This window comes from Tamandua tetradactyla, chromosome 24 (genome assembly GCF_023851605.1).
Source record: "Tamandua tetradactyla isolate mTamTet1 chromosome 24, mTamTet1.pri, whole genome shotgun sequence".
NCBI classification, from domain to species: domain Eukaryota; kingdom Metazoa; phylum Chordata; class Mammalia; order Pilosa; family Myrmecophagidae; genus Tamandua; species Tamandua tetradactyla.
In genome coordinates this window covers 50,758,104-50,784,076 of record NC_135350.1, presented here as the reverse complement: position 1 = coordinate 50,784,076, position 25,973 = coordinate 50,758,104, and positions in this window count along the sequence as shown.

Below are 25,973 nucleotides of genomic sequence, written 5' to 3'. Positions count from 1 at the left end.
GATGCCCGTGGCCGTGTAAGTCAGGCCACTCAATTGCACGATTTGGTCCAGCAGGCGCTGAGGGCTCCGGCTGGCCTGAAATCCGTTGAAGGTGAAGTGGGTCTCCCCCTTTCTTCTTTTTTGATACAGGCATTTAGGGCAATAAATTTCCCTCTTAGCACTGCCTTTGCTGCGTCCCATAAGTTTTGATATGTTGTTTTCATTTTCATTTGCCTTGAGATATTTACTGATTTCTCTTGTAATTTCTTCCTTGACCCACTGGTTGTTTAAGAGAGTGTTGTTGAGCCTCCACATATTTGTGAGTTTTCTGGCATTTTGCCTATTATTGATTTCCAACTTCATTCCCTTATGATCTGAGAAAGTGTTGTGTATGATTTCAATCTTTTTAAATTTGTTGAGACTTGCTTTGTGACCCAGCATATGGTCTGTCTTTGAGAATGATCCATGAGCACTTGAGAAAAAGGTGTATCCTGCTGTTGTGGGGTGTAATGTCCTATAAATGTCTGTTAAGTCTAGGTCATTTATTGTAATATTCAAATTCTCTGTTTCTTTATTGATCCTCTGTCTAGATGTTCTGTCCATTGATGACAGTGGGGAATTGAAGTCTCCAACTATTATGGTAGATGTGTCTATTTCCCTTTTCAGTGTTTGCAGTGTTTGCCTCATGTATTTTGGGACATTCTGGTTCAGTGCATCCATATTTATGATTGTTATGTCTTCATGTTGAATTGTTCCTTTTATTAGTACATAGTGTCCTTCTTTGTCTCTTTTAACTTTTTTACATTTGAAGTCTAATTTGTTGGATATTAGTGTAGCTACTCCTGCTCTTTTCTGGTTGTTATTTGCATGAAATATCTTTTCCCAACCTTTCACTTTCAACCTATGTTTATCTTTGGGTCTAAGATGTGTTTCCTGTAGACAGCATAAAGAAGGATCCTGTTTTTTAATCCATTCTGCCAGTCTATGTCTTTTGATTGGGGAGTTCAATCCATTAACATTTAGTGTTATTACTGTTTGGGTAGTACTTTCCTCTACCATTTTGCCTTTTGTATTTTGTTTGTCATATCTAATTTTCCTTCTTTCTACACTCTTCTCCACACCTCTCTCTTCTGTCTTTTTGTATCTGTCTCTAGTGCTCCCTTTAGTATTTCTTACAGAGCTGGTCTCTTGGTCACAAATTCTCTCAGTGATTTTTTTTTGTCTGAAAATGTTTTAATTTCTCCCTCATTTCTTAAGGACAGTTTTTCTGGGTATAGAATTCTTGGTTGGCATTTTTTCTCTTTTAGTAATTTAAATATATCATCCCACTGTCTTCTCGCCTCCATGGTTTCTGCTGAGAAATCTACACATAGTCTTATTGGGTTTCCCTTGTATGTGATGGATTGCTTTTCTCTTGCTGCTTTCAAGATCCTCTCTTTCTCTTTGACCTCTGACATTTTGACTAGTAAATGTCTTGGAGAATGTCTATTTGGATCTATTCTCTTTGGGATATGCTGCACTTCTTGGATCTGTAATTTTAGGTCTTTCATAAGAGTTGGGAAATTTTCAGTGATAATTCCTCCATTAGTTTTTCTCCCCCTTTTCCCTTCTCTTCTCCTTCTGGGACCCACACCACACGTATATTTGTGCTCTTCATATTATCATTCAGTTCCCTGAGTCTCTGCTCATATTTTTCCATTTTTTTCCCTATAGTTTCTGTATCTTGTTGGATTTCAGTTGTTCTGTCCTCCAATTCACTAATCCTAACCTCTGTCTCTTGAAATCTACCATTGTAGGTTTCCATTGTTTTTTTCATCACTTCTACTGTACCTTTCATTCCCATAAGTTCTGTGATTTGTTTTTTTCAGACTTTCCATTTCTTCTTTTTGTTTATTCCTTGCCTTCTTCATATCCTCCCTCCATTCATTGATTTGGTTTTGATGAGGTTTTCCCTGTCTGTTCGTGCATTCTGAATTAGTTGTTTCAGCTCTTGTATCTCATTTGAACTATTGGTTTGTTCCTTTGACTGGGCCATGTCTTCAATTTTCCTGGTATGATTTGTTATTTTTTGCTGGTATCTAGGCATTTAATTACCTTAATTAGTTTATTCTAGAGATTGCTTTCACTTCTTTTACATACTACAAGTTTCATGTCCAGAACCAGGCAGATCGTACAGTCCTATGTTCTGAGTTCGTATAATACATCTGGAATAAGGGTTGAACTCTGTATTCCATACTTTGAGAAACATTGACAAATTAGAACATATTCAAAGGAGAATAGGTGGAATAATCAAGGGAAGGAATTTCAGATTTTTTTCTTTAAAAGCCTATTAAGGTATAATTTACATATCATAAAATGTACCTACTTTAAATGTACATTCAATGATTTTAATAAGTAAATTTATAGAATTGAACAACCATCATTACAATCCAGTTTTAGAATCTTTCCATCACCCTAAAATGTTCCATTGTGCCCCTATTCCCACCCCTAGTCCTAGGTGACCACTGCTCTGTTTTCTGTCTAGATTTTATTTTTTCTAGACATTTCATATAAATGGAATTATACAGTATGTAATTTGTATTGGACTTCTTTTCCTTAGCATGTTGTTGCAGTTCATCCCTACTGTAGCATGTATCAATAGTTCATTTCTTGAATCATTGAATAATAGTCCATTTTATGGATATTATCACATTATGCTATTTGATCCACCAACTGGACATTTGGATTGTTTCCAATTTAGGGCTATAGGAACAATGCTTCTGTGAATATTCAAATAAATGTCTTTGTGTAGACATGTTTTCATCTGTTCTGGGTAGATTCCAAGGAGTGGATTGCTAATGATATGATAAATTTATGTTCAACTTTTTAAGCAATTGCCAAACTGCCTTCAATGTGTGTACTATTTTACATTCTCTACAGCAGTTCATTCAGTCTAGTTTCTGTACATCCTTGCCAACTCTTGGTGTTATCTGTCTTTGTTATCATAGGAACTGCAGTGGGTGTATAGTCAGTGTTTTAATTGAGAAAATGAGTTATTTTGCTAAGAATGTATTTGGGGGAAATGATAGTTATTTTCAAATATGTGTCATATAGAAAGTAGACTATGTCTTACTTTGAACCTTCTGAAGTAGAGCTAGGACTAATAGAGTTTATGGGAAAGCAAATTCTGGCACAATAGGAGGGAAAACTTAAATGTTATGGACTGTTTTCAAAGTAGCAGTGACCATTTATTGAGTGTATTTAGGATTCTTCAGTGACAATCAACAGAATGGACTGACTTAACCAGGAAAGGAATGTATTTTAAGGTTATGGGGTTGCTCACACAAAGGAAAGGCCAAGCAACTAGTACTTGACAGGGATAGGAAGCAGGACAGTCCAAGAGATCTAAGTCACAGAAACCAGTGAGACTTATCATTTTCTCAAATATTGCCATTGTTCTTGGCCCAGTATTTATTAAAAAGCTGTAATTTAAATCTATCATTCGGGATACTTAACTAAGAAGCTGGTATACTTTTAGTTTGGCCTTATTTCATTTTAAAATTTTCTTTCTCCCTTCTATTTTAATTTTTATCAGTTTTTTCATTTTGACTAGGTAAAATTCTGAGGCAATTGCTGCAACTTTAATCGTGAAAGTAAATTAGAGGAAGTGATTTAAAAGAGAAAATTAATCATATGCATACAAGGTTAAGCACAAATCCTGACAGTTTTTTTTTTCTGGGGGGAAGGTAGGGGGGTTGCATTTAAAGGCTATAAGGTTCTAGGGTGTATTGGTTATGATATGATATCAGGTAGATAGGTAGATAGATAATAGCTTGAACTTCAAAGTAAAAGTCATTTATAGTAGTGAATCACAAATAGAATTTTTCAAACAGAAAACAGGCAGAAATAGAAGATCAGCAAAAATGGAAGCCAAAAGTATATATTTTAAAATCCAGCATGCATTTTTTATGTAGAGGGGTCCCCCAAATCCTTTTAGTAATTATGAGAACAGCAATTGATTACAACCTTAGTTTTCTAAAGTTATTTCAGTTACATTATCTGATTTGGCCTTCAAAATATTTAATTTATAAAAGGTGATTTCTCTTAAGGTGAAAGATATAATGTTAGCTGAATGCACACTGTAAGTTAAAGGTGTATATTGTAAATCTTAGAGTAGTCACTAATAAAAAAAGAACTATCAATGACATAAAATGAAGTACTAAAAAAAATTTAATCTAAAAGAAGGCAGGCAAGATTTAAAATAATTTTTTAATAGGAAAGGAAAATCCCATAGCTAACATCATACTGGTGAGAGACTGAGTGCTTTCCCCTTAAGATCAGGTACAACACAGTATGTTTTATCTCAGCACTTAAGTCAACATTGTACTGGAGGTTCCAGCAAGGGCAATTACTTAGAGAATGAAACAGAAGTCATCCATATAGGAAAGGAACAAGTAAAATTATCCCTCTTTGAAGAGACATTGTATTGCTTATAGAAAAATCCAAGCAAAAAGCACACACACACATTTTGGTAGTAAAGATGTTCAGCAAGGTTGCAGGATAAAAGATAAATACACAAAAACCAATTATATTTCTGTATGTTAATAATAAGCAATCTGGAAAGGAAATTACAAACAAAATTCCATTTAGAATAGCATGAAAAAGAAGAAAAAAGTCCTTAGGAATAAGTTTAACAAAAGAGTTTGACATATATTAAAAACTACAAAACATGATTGAAATAAATTAAAGAAGACTTAAATAAGTGGAAAGGCATGCTATATTCACAGGTTGGAAGAGAATATTGTTAGGGTGGCAGTACCCCGCCCTGTCCAGAGATGGAATGAAATCCCTTTCAAAATCCCAACTGACTTCTTTGCAGAAATTGCTAAGCTGATTCTAAAAGGCATGTAGAATTGCATGTGGGCCAGAATAGCCAAAACAGTTTTGAAAAAGAAGATCTTTTGAAAGGTCCATTTAAAGACTTCTAGAAGACTACAACAATCCAGTCTGTATAGTACTAACAACAGAATAGGTATCTAAATCAATGGAATAGAATTCAGAGTCCAGAAATAAACCTTCACATTTATGGCCACAAGGATACCAACAGCTCAACAGGAAAAGAACAGTAATTTCAACAAATGGTACTGGAAAAACTGGATCTCCATATGCAAAATAATGAAGTTGAACTCCTATCTCACACCATAGCAAAAATAAAATAGATCAAAGAACTAAATATTGCATCTAAAACAATAAAACTCTTAGAGGAAAACCGGCATAAATCTTTGTGACCTTGAATTAGGCAAGGGTTACTTAACTATGGCACCAAAGTCACAAGTAACAAAAGAAAAAAATGGATAAATTGAACGTCATCAAAAGTAAAAACTTCTATCCTTCAAAAAACAACATTAGGAAAGAGAGACAACACATAATGGAATAAAAATTTTGCATATTTATCATACGTCTGATAAGGGACTTTTATCTAGAAAATATAAAGAACCCTTACAATTCAGTAATAAAGACACACATAGTTCAGTTAAAAATGGGCAAAGGATTTCAATAGGCATGTCTCCAAACAAGGTCTATAAAAGGTAATAAAGCATGCATGGGTGGTTCAGTAGTAGAAGCTCAGCTTCTATGTGGGAGACCTGGGTTTGATACCTGGACCATGCCCACCCCCCACCCCCTACCCCCCAAAAAAGGTAATAAACACTTCTTTAGCCATCAGGGAAACGCAAATCCAAACCACAATGAGATACTAACTCATGCCTGCTAGTACAGCTGAATAAAAAACACAGATAATAACAAGTGTTGGTGAGCCTGTGGGGTAATTGGAACTCTCACACATTGATGGTGGAAATATGAAATTGTTCATCCACTTTGGAAAACAGGTTGGAGGTTTCTCAAAATGTTAGGCATAGAGGTACCATATGACCAGAAATCCCATTGCTAGGTGCAATAGAAATGAAAGCATAAGTCCATGCATAATATTGCACATACATGTTCAGAACAGCATTATTTGTAATAGTCCAAAGGTGGAAGCTACCCAAATGTTCACTAATTGATGAATGGATAAACAAAATGGAATGTAATCATACATTAGACTGTTATTCAGCCATAGAAAGGAATGAAGCACTGATACATGCTACAAAATAGATGAACCTTGAAAACGTTATGCTAAGAAGCTAGACACAAAAGGTCACATATGATTCCATTTATATGCAATACTCATAAAGGTAAATTCCAAAGAAACAGAAAGTAGATTGATGGTTTACACAGAATGGGGATTAAGAGAAATTGGGTGTGACTAGGAGATTCCCTTTTTGGAGTGATGGAAAAATTTTCAAATTGATGTTGGTGCTTGTTTAAGAACTCTGTGAATATACTGAAAAAAACAAGGAGTTGTACTCTTTAAGTTGGTAAAATGTATTGGAGTTATAGCTAATAAAACTATTTTTAAAACAGCTCAGTTTTGCATGTTAATTGGTGAAGAAATAGATAAATACTATAATAAATATGGTCCTTTACCTTGTAAAAGACTTTAAATTGCTTTAGGAAGTACACTTATTTGAAATTTGGTAGAGTTCTAACATTAGATGTGGTTTGGGATCTCATACATGCAGCAATGAACTAGATGTCTGGTAGATATTTGAGGTATGTGTGTACTATGTGGTGTTGGGGGGGTTCTGCATTCACCTACTTTTTTAAGTGCATTCACCTTTGTTTTTAATGGGCAATATCACACATAAACATGCAAAATTCCTGTTATATCCAAACTTTCCCTAATATATCAATCATGTTAAAACATATTTGCATTTTTTAAAGAAGCATTGTAGCAAAACTGACTATACACTTCCATGCACTTAGCAAAAGTATACATCCATGTGACCACCATGAAAATCAAGATACAGGTCATTTCATTAACTTCAGAAATTTTATTTGATGCCCTTTAGATTCAATCCCTGCCATCAGCTCCAGCCAACAACTGATTTGCTTTCTGGAACTATATTTTGACCTGTTTTAGAATTTTGTATCAATGGATCATAACATGGATATGTTATGATGGACACGTCTGTCTTCTTTTGCTTAGTACAATGCTTTTTAAATTCATTTTTTAATGTTTTTAACAGACCTTGTGGCCTGCACCTGTTTGGAGCTATTACATACCCCAGAAAAACCATGTCCTTTAATCCTCATTCAATATTGCTGGGTGGAATTTTTTTTTTCTTTTTTCTTTTTTTTTTTTTTTTGCATGGGCAGACACCAGGAATCGAATCCAGGTCTCTGGCATGGATGGCAGGCCAGAACTCTGCCACTGAGCCACCATGGCCCACCCTGGAATCTTTTTTATTTTTCCCAAGGAGATGTGACCCACCCAGTTGTGGGTGGTAACTTTTGATTAGATGGTTTCCATGGAGATGTGCCTCCACCCATTTGGGGTTGCTTACTGGAGCCCTTTAAGAGGGAACAATTTTGGAAAAAACTCGGCCCACCATAACTGACAGAGCCAACAGAATGGACAGAGCCCTGGGGAAGCCATTGAAGAAAGGGCTAGCAGATTTTACCATGTGCCTCCCCAGTTGAGAGAGAAACCCTGAACATCATCAGCCTTCTTGAACGAAGGACTCTTTTCCTGGATGCCTCAGATTGGACATTTTTGTAGCCTTGCTTTAATTTGGACATTTTCATGACCTTAGAACTGTAAACTTACAACTTAAATTCCCCTTTTAAAAGCCATTCTGTTCCTGGTATATCACATTCCAGCAACTTGCTTTTTAGCAGAATAACTTTGCATTGGGGAAAAGGAAATAATCAGATATTTGGGGGATTTCTAGACACTGGCTCAGAAGTGACATTAATTCCAGGAGAACAAAGAAAATGTCACTCTGGTCCACTAGTTAGTTGGGGCTTATGGAGGTCAGGTATTCAATGGAGTTTTAGCTGAGATCTATCTCAGTGGGCCCAGTGGGTCTGTGGTCATTTCCCCAGCTCTGGAATGCATAACTGAAATAGATATAACCAGCAACTGGCAAAATCCCCACATTGGTTCCCTGACTTATGGAGTGAGGGCTGTTATAAAGGGAATGTCAAGTAGAAGCCACTAGAACTGCTGGCACCTAGCAAAATAGTACATCAGAAGTAATACTGGACTCCTAAGAGGGATTGCAGAGATTAGTACCACTCTTAAAGGTCTTGAAGGATGCAGGGGTGGGATTCCCACCACATCTCCATTCAACTCTCCTATATGGCCTTTGCAGAAAACAGCATGGGTCTTGGAGGATGATAGTGGATTATTGTAACCAGGTGGTGACTCCAATTGCAGTTGCTGTTCCAGATGGGGTATCATTGCTTGAGCAAATCAACACATGCCCTGATACCTGGCATGCAGCTGTTGATCTGGCAAATGCTTTTTTCTCAATAGCTGGTTAGTAAGGACCACCAGAAATGGCTTGCTTTCAGCTGACAAGGCCAGCAGTATACATTCACTATCCTAACTAAGAAACATACCAACTTTCCAGTCTTATGCCATTATCTTGTCTGCAGGGGCCTTGATCATTTTTCCCTCTCATAAGGGAAAATTACACTGGTAGGTTGTACTGATGATACCATGTTGATTGGACCTAGTGAGCAAGAAGTAGCAACTACTCTAAACTTATTGGTAAAGCATTTGCATATCAAACGGTGGAGATAAATCCGACAAAAATACAAGTCCTTTTCACCTCAGTGAAATTTCTAGGTGTTCATTTATGTGGGGCCTGCTGAGATATCCCTTCTAAAGTGAAGGATAACCTGTTGCATCTCATGCTTTCTATAACCAAAAAAGAGGTACAACACATAGTTGACCTCTTTGATTTGATAGACAATATATTCCTCATTTTGGTGTGTTTCTGGCCCATTCACTGAGTGACCAGAGAATCTGCTAATTTTGAGTTGGTACTGGAACAAAAGGATGGTCTCCAACAGGTGTAGGCAGCTATACAAGCTGCTCTTCCACTTGGACCATATGATTCAGCAGATCCAATGGTGCTGGAAGTGTCAGTGGTAGGTCTATATCTTAGAATCACAATTCAGGCCTTTAGGGTTTCAGAATAAAGCCTTGCCATCCTCTGCAGATAAAACTCTCCTTTTGGGAAGTAGCTTTTTGCCTGCTACTGGGACTTATTACAGACTGGGTTCTTAATTGTGGGCCACCAAGTTACCATAAGACCTGAGTTGCCTATCATGAACTGAGTGTTGCCTGACCTACCAAGCTCTAAAATTGGGTGTGCACAGGAGCACTCTACCATAAGTGGAAATGGTAGAATGGCAAAAGAGGTGAAGGATACTAAGGAGATTTTGAGCTAACATAAAGAACTTGAAAGCTTGAAAAAAATAGAAAATATGGGAATGAAACAATAAATGAGATGATAAGCACAAGGAAGACGGGCAATAGCAGATTTGAAAAGCAGAAGTAAAGAATAGTGAACTAGAGGACAGGACATCATAAATTCTACACACAAAAGAACAGATAGGGAAAAGAATGGGAAAATATGAGCAGGGTTTCAGGGAATTGAACAACTACAGGAAGCATATGAGTATACATGTTATGGGTGTCCCAGAAGAAGATAAGGGGAAGGGGGCAGAAAGAATCATGGAGGAAATTTTCCCATCTCTTATGAAAGACATAAAGTTACAGATCCATGAAACACAGCATACACCAAGCAGAATAGATCCATATAAACCTACTCCAAGACACTTACTAATCAAATTGTCAAGTGTCAGAGACAAAGAGAAAACTCTGAAAGCAGCAAGAGAAAAGTGATCCATCACATAGAAGGGAAGTTTGATAAGATCATATGTTGATTTCTCAGCAGAAACCATGGAGATGAGAAGGCAGTGGTATGATATATTTAAGAAACTGAAAGAGAGAAATTGCCAACCAAGAAATCTGTATCAAGCAAAACTGTCCTTCAGAAATGAGGGGGAGTTTAAAATATTTTCACACAAACAGTCATAGAGAGTTTGAGGGTAAGAAGTTAGCTCTCCAAGGAATACTAATGGAATCACTACAGACAGGTAAGAAAAGACAGGAGACAGAGGGTTGGAGAAAGGTGAGAAATGAAGACTATCAAGAAAGGTAAAGAAATAGAGAAAAATAGGATATGACATATATAATCCAAAAGGCAAAATGGTAGAAGAAAGTACTGCCTTTACAATAATAACATTAAATATTAATGGATTAATATACACCAATTTTAAATCTTTGGGATACAGACTGACAGAATGTACTAAAAAACAGGACTCATCTATATGCTGTCTACAAAAGACACACTTTAGACCTAAGTAAGGACAAAAATAGATTGAAAGCGAAAGGTTAGGAAAAGATTTCATGCAAACAATCAGAAAAGAGCAGGAGTAGCTATACTAATATCCTCCAAATAAGACTTCAAGTATAAAAAATATTAAAAGAGTTAAAGAAGGACACTATGTATTAATAAAAGGAACAATTCAATAAGAAGACATGACAATCATAAATATGTGCTCCAAAGTACATGAGGCAAACACTGACAACACTGAAAGTAGAAATTGACACCGCTATCATAACAGTTGGAGACTTCAATTCCCTATTCTCATCAATGGATAGAATATCTAGACAGAGGATCAATAAAACAGAATTCGAATAAAACTATAAATGAACTAGACTTAACAGACACAGAACTTTACATCCCACAACACCAGGATACACATTTTTCACAAGTGTTCATGGAACATTCTCAAGGATAGACCATATGCTAGGTCACAAACCAAGTCTCAATAAATTTTAAAAGATTGAAATCATACAAAACACTTTCTCAGATCACAATGGAATGAAGTTGGAAATCAATAACAGGTAGACAGCCAGAAAATTCACAACTATTTGGAGGCTAAGCAACATGCTCTTAAACAGCAAGTGGGTCAAGGAAGAAATTACAAGAGAAATCAGTAAATATCTCAAGGCAAGTGAAAATGAAAACACAATATATCAAGACTTATGGGATGCAGCAAAGGCAGTGCTAAGAGGAAATGTGTTACCTTAAATGCATAAATCACAAAAGAAGAAAGAGCAAAAATCAAAGAATTATCTGTTCACTTGGAAGAACTAGAGAAAGAACAGCAAACTTGCCCCAAAACAAACAAAAGGAAAGAAAATGATTAGAGTAGAAATAAATGAAATTGAGAACATGAAAACAATTGAGAAAATCAACAAAACCAGAAAGTGATTCCTTGAGAGAATTGAATAAAATTGATGGACCCCTAGCTAGATTGACAAAAAAAAAAAAAAAAAAAAAAAAAAGATGCAAAGAAATAAAATCTGAAATGGAAGAGGATTGTGCTGGTTTGAAAGGATGAGTGTCCCCTAGAAAAGCCATGTTTTAATCCTAATCCCATTTCGTAAAGGCAGCCATTTCTTCTAATCCCTATTCAGCATTGTATGTTTGAAAATGTAATTAGATCATCTCCCTGGAGATGTGATGTAATCGAGAGTGGTTTTAAAACTGGATTAGGTGACGACGTTTCCACTCATTTTGGTGGGTCTTGATTAGTTTCTGAAGCCCTATAAAAGAGGAAGCATTTTGGAGAATAGGAAATTTGGAGACAGCAGAGAATGCCACAGCACCATGAAGCAGAAAGTCCACCAGCCAGCGACCTTTGGAGATGAAGAAGAAAAATGCCTCCCAGGGAACTTAATGAAACAGGAAGCTAGGAGAGAAAGTTAGCAACTAGAACAAGGATACATGACCACTGACCATGCATAAATAAAGGAGATAATGAGAGGATTCTATGACCAACTATATGCTGATAAACTAGACAATATAGATGAAATTTACAACTTCCTGGAAAGGCATGAACAACCAACATTAACTGAAGAAACAGACGACCTCAACAAATCAATCACAAGTAAAGAGATTAATCAGTCATCAAGAAGCTCCCAAAATATAAAATCCCAAAATGAAATGTCTTCATATATGAATTCTGCCAAGCATTCAAGAAAGAATTAGTACCAATCCTGCTCAAAAGCTTCAAAATAATTGAAAAGGAGGGAAAGCTACCTAACTCATTCTCTGATGTCAGCAGCACCCTAATTCCAAAGCACACAAAGATACTGCAGGAAAAGAAATTTACAGCCCAATGTCTCTAATGAATATAGATGCAAAAATCCTCAACAAAATACATGCAAATCAAATCCAGCAGCACATTAACAGAATTATGCACCATGACCAAGTAGGGATTATTCCAGCTATGCAGGATGGTTCAACACAAGAAAATCAATTAATGTAATCCTCCATATCAACAAATCAAAGCAAAAAAAAGCACATGATCATCCTGATTGATACAAAAAATTCAACACCCTTTCTTGATGAAAGCACTTCAAAGGATAGGAATAGAAGGGAACTTCCTCAACATGATAAAGGAAATATATGAAAAAAACACATCTAACATCATCCTCAATGAGGACATACTGAGAGCTTTCCCTCTAGGATCAAGGACAAGACAAGGGGGGGCCAAGATGGCAGCTTAGTAAGCTACGTGCGCCTTATTTCCTCCTCTAGAGCAAATACTAGGTGACCAGAAACAGTGCAGAACAGCTCCCGGGGCCACGGCAGGGACTGGACACACAGCGTACCCCAGTCTGGACTGTCTGGACCGTCAGTGAGACTCCGCTGCGGTGAGCTCCCCGAGCAGCACGCGCTTCCCTGGGCCATGGCGGCTGGCGGCTGGCTCCCCTCCCTCCCTCCTTCCTGGACCGGCTGAGAGTCTTGGAGAGGCAAGTTTCCCAAGCCGCAGCAGCCGGTACCCCTCTTTCATGGGTGTCTTCCCAGACCGGCTACAAGACTCGGATCAGTGGGCTCCCCAAGCCATGGCGGCTGGTGACTGGCGCCCCTCCCCTGCGGGCGGCTGCCCGGAGGGAGAGGAGGGAGTCTCTGACAGTGACAGGGACTGGGTCCAACCAAACACCAATAGTGGCATTATAAAGGAGCCACAACATCTTCTGCTCGTGGGACCCGCAGACAGACAAGCGCCACATACTGGGCAAGATAAAAAAAACAGAGCCCAGAAACTTCACAGGAAAGTCTTTCAACCTGCTGGGTCCCACACTCAGGGAAATCTGATTAAATGTCCAGATGCCAGCAAAAAATTACAAATCACACCAGGAAAATTGAAGATATGGCCCAGTCAAAGGAACAAACCAATAGTTCAAATGAGATACAGGAGCTGAGACAACTAATTCTGAATATACAAACAGAAATGGAAAACCTCTTCAAAAACCAAATCAATAAATTGAGGGAGGACATGAAGAAGGCAAGGGATGAACAAAAAGAAGAAATGGAAACTCTGAAAAAACAAATCACAGAGCTTATGGAAGTGAAGGATAAAGTAGAAAAGATGGAAAAAACAATGGATACCTACAATGATAGATTTAAAGAGACAGAAGATAGAATTAGTGATTTGGAGGATGGAACATCTGAATTCCAAAAAGAAACAGAAACTATAGGGAAAAGAATGGAAAAATTTGAACAGGGGATCAGGGAACTGAAGGACAATTTGAACCGCACAAATATACGTGTTGTGGGTGTCCCAGAAGGAGAAGAGAAGGGAAAAGGAGGAGAAAAACTAATGGTAGAAATTATCACTGAAAATTTCCCAACTCTTATGAAAGACCTAAAATTACAGATCCAAGAAGTGCAGTGCACCCCAAAGAGAATAGACCCAAATAGGCGTTCTCCAAGACACTTACTAGTTAGAATGTCAGAGGTCAAAGAGAAAGAGAGGATCTTGAAAGCAGCAAGAGAAAAACAATCCATCACATACAAGGGAAACCCAATAAGACTATGTGTAGATTTCTCAGCAGAAACCATGGAAGCTAGAAGATAGTGGGATGATATATTTAAATTACTAAAAGAGAAAAACTGCCAACCAAGACTTCTATATCCAGCAAAACTGTCCTTCAAAAATGAGGGAGAAATTAAAACACTCTCAGACAAAAAGTCACTGAGAGAATTTGTGACCAAGAGACCAGCTCTGCAAGAAATACTAAAGGGAGCACTAGAGTCAGATACGAAAAGACAGAAGAGAGGTATGGAGAAGAGTGTAGAAAGAAGGAAAATCAGATATGATGTACATAATACAAAAAGCAAAATGGTAGAGGAAAATATTATCCAAACAGTAATAACACTAAATGTTAATGGACTGAATTCCCCAATCAAAAGACATAGACTGGCAGAGCGGATTAAAAAACAGGATCCTTCTATATGCTGTCTATAGTAAACACATCTTAGACCCAAAGATAAACATAGGTTGAAAGTGAAAGGTTGGGAAAAGATATTTCATGCAAATAACAACCAGAAAAGAGCAGGAGTAGCTATACTAATATCCAACAAATTAGACTTCAAATGTAAAACAGTTAAAAGAGACAAAGAAGGACACTATCTATTAATAAAAGGAACAATTAAACAAGAAGACATAACAATGATAAATATTTATGCACCGAATCAGAATGCCCCCAAATACGTGAGGAATACACTACAAATACTGAAAAGGGAAATAGACACATCTACCATAATAGTTGGAGACTTCAGTTCTCCATTCTCATCAATGCACAGAACATCTAGACAGAGGATCAATAAAGAAACAGAGAATTTGAATATTACAATAAATGAGCTAGACTTAACTGACATTTATAGGACATTACACCCCAAAACAGCAGGATACACCTTTTTCTCAAGTGCTCATGGATCATGCTCAAAGACAGACCATATGCTGGGTCACAAAGCAAGTCTCAACAAATTTAAAAAGATTGAAATCATACACAACACTTTCTCAGATCACAAAGGAATGAAGTTGGAAGTCAATAATAGGCAGAGTGCCAGAAAATTCACAAATACGTGGCGGCTCAGCAACACACTCTTAAACAACCAGTGGGTCAAAGAAGAAATTACAAGATAAATTAGTATCTTTACTAAAATATTTCGAGGCGAATGAAAATGAAAACACAACATATCAAAACCTGTGGGACGCAGCAAAGGCAGTGCTAAGAGGGAAATTTATTGCCCTAAATGCCTATATCAAAAAAGAAGAAAGGGCAAAAATTCGGGAATTAATTGTCCACTTGGAAGAACTGGAGAAAGAACAGCAAACTAACCCCAAAGCAAGCAAAAGGAAAGAAATAACAAAGATTAGAGCAGAAATAAATGAAATTGAGAACATGAAAGCAATAGAGAAAATCAATAAGACCAGAAGTTGGTTCTATGAGAAAATCAGTAAGATTGATGGGCCCTTAACAAGACTGAAAAAGGGGGAAGAAGAGAGAGGATGCAAATAAATAAGACCAGAAATGGAAGAGGAGACATAACCACTGACCTCACAGAAATAAAGGAGGTAATAACAGGATACTGTGAACAACTTTATGCCATAAATACAGCAATGTAGATGAAATGGACAACTTCCGAGAAAGGCATGAACAACCAACTTTGACTCAAGATGTATAGATGACCTCAACAAACCAATCACAAGTAAAGAAATTGAATCAGTCATTCAAAAGCTTCCCTACAAGAAAAGTCCAAGACCAGACGGCTTCACATGTGAATTCTATCAAACATTCCAGAAAGAATTAGTACCAACGCTGCTCACTCTTCAAAAAATTGAAGTGGAGGGAAAGCTACCTAATTCATTCTATGAAGCCAACATCACCCTCATACCAAATCCAGGCAAAGATATTACAAAAAAAGAAAACTACAGACCAATCTCTCTAATGAATATAGATGCAAAAATCCTCAACAAAATTCTAGCAAATCAAATCCAGCAACACATTAAAAGAATTATACATCATGACCAAGTAAGATTCATCCCAGGTATGCAAGGATAGTTCAACATAAGAAAATCAATTAATGTAATACACCATATCAACAAATCAAAGCAGAAAAATCACATGATCATCTCAACTGATGCAGAGAAGGCATTTGACAAGATTCAACATCCTTTCCTGTTGGAAACACTTCAAAGGATAGGAATACAAGGGAACTTCCTTAAAATGATAGATGGAATATATGAAAAACCCACAGCTAATATCATCCTCAATGGGGAAAAATTGAAAACTTTCCCCCTAAGATCAGGAACAAGACAAGGATGTCCATTATCACCACTGTATTCAACATTGTGTTGGAGGTTCTAGCCAGAGCAATTAGACAAGAAAAAGAAATACAAGGCATAAAAATTGGAAAGGAAGAATTAAAACTATCACTGTTTGCAGATGATATGATACTATACATCGTAAACCCTGAAAAATCCACAGCAAAACTACTAGAGCTAATAAATGAGTACAGCAAAGTAGCAGGTTACAAGATCAACATTCAAAAATCTGTAGTGTTTCTATACACTGGCAATGAGCAAGCTGAGGGGGAAATCAAGAAACGAATTCTATTTACAATTGCAACTAAAAGAATAAAATACTTAGGAATAAATTTACCTAAAGAGACAAAAGACCTATACAAAGAAAACTACAAAAAAACTGTTAAAAGAAATCACAGAAAACCTAAATAGATGGAAGGGCATACCATGTTCATGGATTGGAAGACTAAATATAGTTAAGATGTCAATTCTACCTAAATTGATTTATAGATTCAATGCAATACCAGTCAAAATCCCAACAACTTATTTTTCAGAAATAGAAAAACCAATAAGCAAATTTATCTGGAAGGGCAGGGTGCCCCGAATTGCTAAAAGTATCTTGAGGGAAAAAAAACGAAGCTGGAGGTCTCATGCTGCCTGACTTTAAGGCATATTATGAAGCCACAGTGGTCAAAACAGCATGGTACTGGCATAAAGATAGATATATCAACCAATGGAATCGAATAGAGTGCTCAGATATAGACCCTGTCATCTATGGACATTTGATCTTTGATAAGGCAGTCAAGCCAACTCACCTGGGACAGAACAGTCTCTTCAATAAATGGTGCTTAGAGAACTGGATATCCATATGCAAAAGAATGAAAGAGGACCCGTATCTCACACCCTATACAAAAGTTAACTCAAAGTGAATCAAAGATCTAAACATTAGGTCTAAGACCATAAAACAGTTAGAGGAAAATGTAGGGAGATATCTTATGAATCTTACAATTGGAGGCGGTTTTATGGACCTTAAACCTAAAGCAAGAGCACTGAAGAAAGAAAGAAATAAATGGGAACTCCTCAAAATTAAACACTTTTGTACATCAAAGAACTTCATCAAGAAAGTAGAAAGACAGCCTACAAAATGGGAGACAATATTTGGAAATGACATATCAGATAAAGGTCTAGTATCCAGAATTTATAAAGAGATTGTTCAACTCAACAACAAAAAGACAGCCAATCCAATTACAAAATGGGAAAAAGACTTGAACAGACATCTCTCAGAAGAAGAAATACAAATGGCCAAAAGGCACATGAAGAGATGCTCAATGTCCCTGGCCATTAGAGAAATGCAAATCAAAACCACAATGAGATATCGTCTCACACCCACCAGAATGGCCATTATCAACAAAACAGAAAATGACAAGTGATGGAGAGGATGCGGAGAAAGAGGCACACTTATCGACTGTTGGTGGGAATGTCAAATGGTGCAACCGCTGTGGAAGGCAGTTTGACGGTTCCTCAAAAAGCTGAATATAGATTTGCCTTGCGACCCAGCAATAGCATTGCTAGGTATCTACTCAGAGGACTTAAGGGCAAAGACACAAATGGACATTTGCACACCAATGTTTATAGCAGCATTATTTACAATTGCAAAGATGGAAACAGCCAAAATGTCTATCAACAGACGAGTGGCTAAACAAACTGTGGTATATACATAAAATGGAATATTATGCAGCTTTAAGACAGAATAAACTTATGAAGCATGTAATAACATGGATGGACCTAGAGAACATTATGCTGAGTGAGACTAGCCAAAAACTAAAGGACAAATACTGTATGGTCCCACTGATGTGAACCGACACTAGAGAATAAACTTGAAATATGTCATTGGTAACAGAGACCATCAGGAAATAGAAATAGAGTAAGATAATTGGTAATTGGAGCTGAAGGCATACAGACTGTACAACAAGACTGGATACAAGAACTCAGAAATGGACAGCACAATACTACCTAATTGTAATGTAATTATGTTAAAGCACTGAATGAAGCTGCATCTGAGGTATAGTTTTTTTTCTTTTTTCTTTTTTTACTTTAAAAATTTTTTCTCTCTATTATCATTTTATTTCTTTTTCTGTTGTCTTTCTATTTCTTTTTCTAAATCGATGCAAATGTACTAAGAAATGATGAATATGCATCTATGTGATGATATTAAGAATTACTGATTGCATATGTAGAATGGAATGATTTCTAAATGTTGTGTTAGTTAATTTTTTTAATTCATAAAAATAAAGAACAACACAAGGATGCCCATGGTCACTATTGTTATTAAACATTTTGCTGAAAGTTCTAACCACAGCAATTAGACAAGAAAAGGAAATAAAAGGCATTCAAATTGGAAAGGAAGAAGTAAAACTCTCACTGTTTGCAAATATGATACTACAGGTCAAAAATAAAAAAAACTACAACAAATCTACTAGAGCTAATAACGAGTACAGCAAAGTGGCAGGTTACAAGATCAGCACAAAACAATCAGTAGTGTTTCTATATAATAGTAATGAGCAATCTGAGGAGCAAATCAAGAAAAACATTCTATTTACAATAGCAACCAAAAGAATAAACTATTTAGGAATAATTTTAAGTAAGGATACAGAAGACCTATACACAGAAAACTACAAGGAATTTCTAAAAGCAATCATGGAAGACATAAATAAATGGAAGGGCGCACCACGTTCAGGGATTAGAAGACTAAAAATAGTTAAGATGTTAATTCTACCCAAGTTGATTTATAGATTCAATGTAATGCCAATTAAAATCCCAAAAACTTACTTTGAAGAAACAGAAAAATCAATAACCATTTTATTTGGAAGGGCAGAGTGCCCCAAATAGCTAAAAAATATCTTGAGAAAGAAAAATGAAGTGGGAGATCTATACTACTTGACTTTAAAGCATATTAAAAACCTACAGTGGTAAAAACAGCATGGTACTGGAATAAAGATAGATATACTGTCTGGTGGAATCGAATAGAGTATTCAGATATAAATGCTGTCATCTATGGACAATTGATCTTTGATAAGGTGGTCAAAGCAACCCACCTGAGGGGAGCAGCCTCTTCAATAAATGGTGCTTGGAGAAATGGATATCCATATGCAAAATAATTAAATAGTATCCATATATCACACCCTTTACAAAAATTAACTCAAAATGGATCAAAGACCTAAACCTTATAGCTAAGACCATAAAACTTTTAGAAGAAAATGTAAGGAAATATCTTATAATACTTGTAATAGGAGCAGTTTCCTAGACCTTACACCCAGAGCATGAGCATTGAAGAAATAGATAAATGGAAATTCCTCAAAATTAAACCCTTTTGTGCATCAAAGAACTTTTCAAGAAAGTAAAAAGGCAGACTTTGGAATGGAAGACAATGTATGGAAGCTACATATCAGATAAGGGCTTAGTATCCAGAATATATAAAGGGATTCTTCAACTTAACAGCAAAAAGACAAACAACCCAATTTAGAAAATGGGCGAAGACATGAAAAGTCACTTCTCAGAAGAGGAAATACAGATGGCTAAAAGGCACATGAAAAGATGCTCAACTTCACTGGCTATTAGGAAAATGCAAATCAAAACCACAATAAGATTATCTGACACCCACTAGAATGACTGTTATAAAAAACAACATATAATGACAAGTGCTGGAGAAGAGGTACACAAAGAGGCACACTTATCCACTGTTGGTGGGAATGTAAAATGGTACAACTTCTCTGGAAGGCAGTTTTGCAGTTCCTCAGGAAGCTAAGTATAGAATTGACACATTATGCACAATTCCATTGCACGATATGTATTCAGAGGGCATCAGGGCAAGGATGCAAATGGGCATTTGCATACCAGTGTTTATAGCAGCATTATTTATGATTGCCAAGAGATGGAAACAGTCCAAATGTCCATGCACAGATGAGTGGCTAAACAAGCTGTAGTATATACATATGATGGGATATTACACTGCTGTAAGACAGAATAAAGTCACGAAGAATGTCACAACATGGACAGACCTTGTCGGCATTATGTTGAGTGAAATTAGTTAAGAAGAAAAGGACAAATGCTGTATGGTCTCACTAATATGTACTAACATTAATGAGTAAACTAGGAGAATTGAAGTTAAGAACACAGGTTTTCAGGAGATAGAAATAGGATAGATATTGGGTAATTGGTGTTAAAGGAATGCAGATTGTGTAACAGGACTGATTGTAAAAATTCAGAAATGGATAAGAACAATACTACCTGATTGTAGCACAATAATATAAGTGCACTGAATGAAGCTGAATGTGATTATGATAGAGGGAGAACGGCTGGGGGAATGTATGAAATCAGCATGAAATATAGAGGATAAAGACTGACATGGTATAATTTTGGAATGTGTAGGGTGACAATGATGGTGATTAAATGTGCAAATAAAAAACCTTTTTGCAGGAGTGTAAGGGTAATTCAATGGTAGAGTTCTCACCTGCCATGTTGGAAGACCTGGGTTTGATTCCTGGTCCATGCATTTTCCAAACAAACAACAAGCAAGCAAACAAAATTTCAACTAATGGTTCTGCAGTAAGGAGATACTTGCATTGAGAAAAGAATGAAATGTGACCCCTGTCATTCAGCATACAAAAAAACTTTTTTGCAAGACAGAAAAAAAAAAGAATGTCAATATTGCAAGGTTTTGAAAATAGATATTTTATGGGAAAATGTACAATCAATGCAAGCTAGGATCTATAGTCAACAGTAACCTTGTAATATGCTTCCACTAATTGTAAAAAAGACATGATGCTCAAACTAAATGTCAGTAGACAGGGGGATTGGGAAAGGCATATTGATTCTTCATGGAAGAAAAGGAAATGTTTTCAGGTAAGAGTATGGTGGTGAAAACATGTCATACACTTAGGTTGGATTATATGATATGCGAATAAAGCTATTTAAAAATGAACAGAGAGAAACAAGTGCTAGAGAAAATGCAGAGAAAAAGAAGTAACTATTCACTGTAGGTAGGAATACTAAGAAGTACAGTCCCTTGGAGGGCAGCTTGTGGTTCCACAGGAGGCTACGGGTGGGTTTGCCATATGATTCTGAAATCCTTTTGCTCAGTATATACTTGGAGAAACTGAGTGAAGAGACAGGAATGGACATTTGCACACTGGTCCTTATGGCAGCAGTGTTCCTGATCCACAAAGAATGGAAAGGGGAACTGTGGTGTATACATACACTTGAGTACTGAATGGCCACAAGAAGGAATGAAAAGTTGTGAGACATGCAACTAGGTGAATGAACCTTAAGGACTGTATGTTGAATGAAATGTCAGGGAAAAAAAGACAGATTATCATACCCCAATCATATGGACTAATTATAGTATAAAAACTCAGTGAACTAAAGTAAAGTGCATGGGTTATGAGGTTGGGGCTTATTGTAAAGGGTCCTAGCTTGTAAGCTCTTATGGCAGTCACATATAGTCAAGAGGTGTAACTGTTAATTTTAAATTCTGAGATACTGAGCTGTTTGTATATAACATGGTCACTCCCAGAAACCTTGGGTATTTGTATGACACCTGAGACTCAGTTAGAGTGATGAGGCTATGAAATTCAGCAGTACCCCAAACAAGGACTGTTTAAAAAGTTGAAAACATGATCAGACTTTGAGTAGAGATGTGAATGAAGATGATCTGGATAGAACAAATGCATATTGGAATATAGGTTAAAGATGTTATTGTCCATATTTTAAAACTTCAACTTCCATGTGAGACTAAAGGAATAGATGTATATTGGATGCAAAATTTATATTTTGGGTAGTGCGTTTCTTAATTTAAGTGGTATGGTCAGTTTAGTTGACACCATAAGTACATGGAATGTTGAAAAGGCTGTGAGATTTTGTTGGTTTGTCCAGGTTAGTGTGATGCCCCCCAAAGTCTCAGAATATGTTGGACAGTGAATAAAGAAATATTTGCCAAGTCCTGATGGGGGAATGGAGAAAGGAGGAAGAATTCAACTTCCCCATCTGGAGAATTTCTGATATTCTCACAAGCATTGTGGACAACCAAATCAATAGGCTGAGCCCTTGATCTTGGGGTTCATCCCTATGAAATTTATTCCTGCAAAGGGTAGGCTAAGCCTATTTAAAATTAGGCTAAGAGTCACCCCCAGAGAACCTCTTTTTTGCTCAGATGTGGCCTCTCTCTCTCTCTCTAAACCAACTCCACATGTGAATTTACTGCCCTCCCTCCTACGTAGGACATGACTCCCAGGGAGTAACACTCCCTGTCAATGTGGGACAGAAATCCTATGATGAACTAGGGCTGAGCATCCAGTGATTGAGAAAGTCTTCTTGACAAAAGGGGAGAAGAGGGAAATGAGACAAATAAGGTTTTGGTAGCTGAGAGATTTTTAACAGAGTCAAAAGGTCTTTCTGGAGATTATTCTTACGTATGTCCCATTTTAGTTTATGATGTATTGGAGAGGGAAGCACCTGGAACACTTGAGGTGTGTTCCATTAGCCTTTATTCTTGAAGATGATTGCATAATGATATAGCTTTTGCAATGTGACTGTGTGATTGTGAAAACCTTGAGTGTGATGCTCCTTTTATCCAGGGTATGGCTGGATGAGTAAAAGGTATGGATAATAAATAAATAAAAAATAGGGGAGATGAAGGGTAAAATAAATTGGGTAGATGGAAATACTAGTGGTCAATTAGAGGAGGGGTAAGGCGTATGGTATATATGAGGTTTTTCTTTTTCCTTTTCGTATATTTTTCTGAAGTGATGCAAATGTTCTAAAAAATGATCATGGCGATGAATAAAAAAACTATGTGAGCCATTTGTTGTATATCATGTATGGAATGTATGTGTGTGAAGATTTCTCAATACAGGTATTTTTTTTTAAAAAAAACTCACTTTAGGCCCAAGGACATATTAAAACAGATTGAAAGTGAAAGGTTGCAAAAACTTATTTCATGCAAACATCAACCAAAAGAGTATGGTAGCTATACTAATAGAAACAAATTATACTTCAAGTGTTAAACAATTAAAAGAGACAAAGAAGGACACTATATATTAATAGAAGGGCCAATTCATCAAGAAGACATAGCAATTATAATTATTTATGTACTGAGCCAGAGTTCCCAAAATTCATGAGCACATACTGACAACATTGAAGTGAGAAATAGACACCTCTACAATAATAGTTGGAAACTTCAATATGCTACTCTCATCAATGGATAGATCTAGACAGAGGATCAATAAGGAAACACAGATTTTGAATGGTATGATAAATGAACTAGACATAACTGACATTTATAGAGCATTACACTTCACAAGAAGGCTACACATTTTTCTCAAGTGTTCATGGATCATTCTTCAGGATAGACCCACATGTTGAGTCACAAAGCAAGTCTAAATATATTTAAAAATATTGAAATTACACAAAACATTTTCTTGGATCATAATGGAGCTAGAGAAAGAATAGCAAATTAACCCTAAAGCAAACAGAAAGAAAGAAATCGCAAAGATAGGAGCAGAAATAAATGAAATTGATAACATGAAAACAGTAGATAGAATTGAAACCAGAAGTTGGTTCTTTGAGAGAACCAATAAAATTGATATACCCTTAGCTAAGCTGACCACCACCAACAACAACAGAAAGAAATAGAGAGGATGCAAATATATTTAAACAGAAATGGGAGAGGGGATGTTACCACTGACCTCACAGAAATAAAGGAGATAATGAGAGGATGCTATAAGCAATTATGTTAATATACTAGGCAACGTAGATGAAATGGACCACTTCCTAGGAAAGCCTGACCATCTAACATTGACTCAAGAAGAAACAGACAAACTCAACAAACCCAATCACAAGTAGAAGACTCAGGACTTCCAGTATCATGGTGAAGTAGGAGAGGCTGAGATGCCCTGGCTCCATGCAACAAGGAGAGACAGGATAGAAAAAATGACCATAACAGTGGTTCCAGGGTGCAAGTGATCATGGAGGGTCTTCTACCCTGCATAGGGGCTTTCCCTGGGTGAAAAACCAGAGAAATTGACATGGAGAGAATGGGGTGAATATGCTCAGTCACAACTCCATCTACCCGTGCAGCTGCACAGACTCCATTTAGTCAAGGAAAGGTACCTACTTTCATCCCTTAACAAGCACTGCTGTAGGTGACTGTTGTTGTTTCTTGTCAAGAACTGGGGTGCCCTTCCCTGCAGAGGAGGGGGAGACATGGAGTGTGCTGGTCCAACATTCAACCAGTGAAAGAAACCTATATGGGTTCTGGTGCCACTCCCCTCCCCCCATGAAGGCCTAAAGACCGCAAGTGTGTGCGATGAAGAGATAAGGCATAGGATGCCTGCTGAGCTGATCACCATGACTGGCTTCCAGAGATTTCTGGACTGGCTGTAGGCAGATGAAGCTGAAATACTTGACCCTGCAGCCCAGTGTCATCCCAGGGACCTCCGGATCCATCAGCCATGCAGAAGAAGTGTCTTTTCGGGTGCATGCTGCTCATCCCCCAGTCCCGGGGTTGGTGAGCTTTGGCATGTGCCTGGGTCCATGGCCCTAGCTGGAGTCCCATCAGGTTTTCATGTGATTCAGCTGGCACCTATGGTTGGGGTCAGGTGGGCCTAAGGTGATGAGAGGGCTCAAGAATGTCATCTGCTGGGGAGAAGAGGGAACATCAGTCTGACAAATTGCCTACCTGCATAGCTTTTTGGTTTTTAAGTGGTTTCACTTATTTATTTAAAATATTTTTATTGATGATCAACAACATACAAACACATTCTTAACATGCAAACATTCCATATATAGTATGCAATTGATGTCTCACAATATCATCACACAGTTGTATATTCATCGCCATGATCATTTTTTAAGAACATTTGCGTCACTCCAGAAAAAGAAATAAAAAGAAAAAAGAAAAAACTCATACACACTATACCCCTTACCACTCCCTCTCATTGACCATTGATTGGAATTTCCATATATGTATATGGCATGGGCAGGCTCCAGGAATCGAACCCTACTGAATAGATTTTAGCCTTTGCTCTCCCTATTTTTTGTTTATATTTTTATCCATATTTTTTACTCATCTGTCCATACCCTAGATAAAGTGAGCATCAGACACAAGGTTGTCACATCACACCATCACATTGTAAATGTTATATCTTTATACAATCATCTTAAAGAAACAAGTCTGCCTAGCTTTTTTTTGTTTGTTTTTGTTATGGGCAGTGTTCTAGTTTGCTACCTGCCAGAATGCAATATACCAAAAACAGAATGACTTTTTAAAAGGGGAATTTAATAAGTTGCTAGTTTATAGCTCTAAGGCCGAGAAAATGTCCCAATTAAAGCAAGTGTATAGAAATGTCCAATCTAAGGCATCCATGGAAAGATACCTTGGTTCAAGAAGGCCGGTGAAGTTCAGGGTCTGTCTCTCTAGTGAGAAGGCACATGGCGAACATGGTCAGTGTTTCTCTCTCAGCTGGAAGGGCACATAGTGAACATGGCATCATCTGCTAGCTTTCTCTCCTGGCTTCTTGTTTCATGAAGCTCCCCAGCAGGCATTTTCCTTCTTCATTTCCAAAGGTCACCGGCTGATGGACTCTCTGCAGCATTCTCTGCTCTCTCCAAATCTCCTTCATTCTCGAAAATGTTTCCTCTTTTATAGGACTCCAGAAGCTTATCAAGACCCACCCAAATGAGTGGAGACATGTCATCACCCAATCCAGCTTAACAACCACTTTTGATTAAATCACATCGCCAGGGAGATTATCTAATTACAGATTCAAACATACAATGCTGAATAGGAATTGGAAGAAAAGCTGCCTTTACAAAATGGCATTAGGGTTAAAACA